This window comes from Bacillus rossius, unplaced genomic scaffold (genome assembly GCF_032445375.1).
Source record: "Bacillus rossius redtenbacheri isolate Brsri unplaced genomic scaffold, Brsri_v3 Brsri_v3_scf55, whole genome shotgun sequence".
Lineage (NCBI taxonomy): Eukaryota > Metazoa > Arthropoda > Insecta > Phasmatodea > Bacillidae > Bacillus > Bacillus rossius.
The window spans coordinates 185001-187239 of NW_026962755.1; the positions used below are offsets into that span (position 1 = coordinate 185001).

General features: G+C 36.1%; 1 non-coding gene across 1 annotated transcript; it reads left to right on the plus strand.

Annotated features, from left to right (window-relative positions):
• The first annotated feature begins 1271 nt into the window (after positions 1-1271).
• Positions 1272-1390, plus strand: LOC134545062 (5S ribosomal RNA). The gene has a single exon (XR_010078238.1). It is a non-coding gene; the product is annotated as a 5S ribosomal RNA (ribosomal RNA).
• The last annotated feature ends 849 nt before the right edge of the window (positions 1391-2239 follow it).

Sequence of the window (2239 nt, forward strand, 5' to 3'; positions counted from 1 at the left end):
TAGCCCTAGGACTCGTGTGCACACCTTTTCTTCCCCACATCGCACACGCAAACAAAACTTCCAAATTATTACAAAATCACTCGATTATTATACATACATAAACACACATGTATTATCCGAATAAGTGAGAAATGCAGGCCGATGAAAGTCAAATTTCGTTTCGGAAATTAAATCTCGCACAACTACCGACACATAACCAAACTTGCGTACATTTACATAGCATTAACCCTCTAAATAATAAACAAATGAAAGCAGAAAAAACAACATCGCTACCCACCGCGCGCGCTCCTGGCGGCGGGAGTAGGAACTACTTTGCACACAGACCGACATAGCCCCCTGCCAAAAACAGTAAAATAAATAATATATATAAGTCTTTTGGCGGGAAAAAATTTCTCAACCGCCTGGGAGCACCCTAGTGTGTGCCTGTCTTTAGGTTATGTTACTTTTAACTTCATTTTCTACAGGCAGACGCGAGGGTGCTCGCCCATTATTTTTATTTTTTTAAATTCTTTCCTACCTTTGGTGTGCCATGCAAGAATTTATCGTCAAAATGGCGGCCCCGAGTGCAAATTTCTCGTCTGCACTGCTGGCTGGATGATTATGTGATGTTTTGAAGGAGGGTGTTTTTTTTTTTGTTTGGATTTTGTGTGAGGGGGGGAGGGGGCTGGGCTAGCTTTTTTTTTTTTTTAAATTTTCTAAACATTCATCTCTTATGTAACAGTGTTCAGCATTAAAAAATTTAAAAGAAGAGGCACTTACTCATCAATTTCAAAACAGCCTATGAAGAAAAATAAAAAAAATTTAAATTCATTCCAGTTTTATACATTCATGATTTGATCACATGTATAACTTTTCTTTTTTATTACCTTATTTAATTTTATTATTATTACTACTATTGCTGCTACAACCTAGAAGATACCTCAGTGATACTAATACCTGCTGGTAAAGTTAAAGGTTTCACCTTTCTTTCTTTAAACATATCACAATACCTTTCTTGAGTTAAATATTATCTAATGGCTTTAAGAAGTTATGGTAATGTTCATCAGTTATAGAGTGTGGGTTTGTGTGTGTGTGTGAGAGTGTATTTTGAAGAGGGCTTTGGTGGTTGGGATGGTGAGGGTGGTGGGTGTTGTGTGTGGGGAGGGGGGGGGGGGGGGGGAAGTAAAAGAGTGTTCATTACACGATTTCTCCTGTTGTTTGTAACAATCACACCTGGTATAGCTATTTCGAGTGGCAAATACAAACTGCAAAAAAAAAACATCTATATCATTGCCAACGGCCATATCACGATGAACACACCGGTTCTCGTCCGATCACCGAAGTTAAGCATCGTCGAGCGTGGTTAGTACTTAGATGGGTGACCGCTTGGGAACACCACGTGCCGTTGGCACTACTATTTTGCACCCTACAGAAAAAAATTTTTTTTTAAAAATTTCAATTTTAAATTTTTTTTTCCCCCACAATCACCACATTTCCCCCCCCCCCCCCCCCCCTAACACACACACACACACACACTCACTCTCTATCAATCAATCAATCAATCAATCAATCAATCAATCAATCACTCACTCACTCACTCACCCACCCAGCAGCAGCTGTGAATCTTTGCATGTGTATACCTCATACAAAATTCAAAGTGAAAAAATAAATAGATAAGTGTATATGTATGTATGTATGTATGTATGTATGTATGTATGTATGTATGTATGTATGTATGTATGTATGTATGTATATATGTATATATATATATATATATATATATATATATATATATATATATATATATATATATATATATATATATATATATAACACACACACACACACCTATTTTGAAGTTTCTCTGTTTCAGTGGGCAGTTATGTATAATAATGAGAGATTCAAAAAGACGTTGATAACAATGTCATCAATGCCTGTTTAGTGTGCTCATTTGTTGGATGGTCGGCAGCAATACTAGAGGTGGTACAGCTGTAACCTGTAAAATTGTACCTGCAATGTGTTGTGTATGGAAAAAAATAAAAATTATATCATCTAAATTTTTGTTATCCAACAATAACCTTCCCATCAATGCATGATGTCACAGTAGCCATAGCTCTACTCTTTCTGCCATATAACATTGGGGGAAAAAAAAAAAAAAGGAGCTATTAGAATAATAACAAAAGATAAAAAATCATCTAACTGCAGACCAAAATTCAAAAAACTTAAAGTCCTGACTGCCATAAATGAATACGTTCTAGAA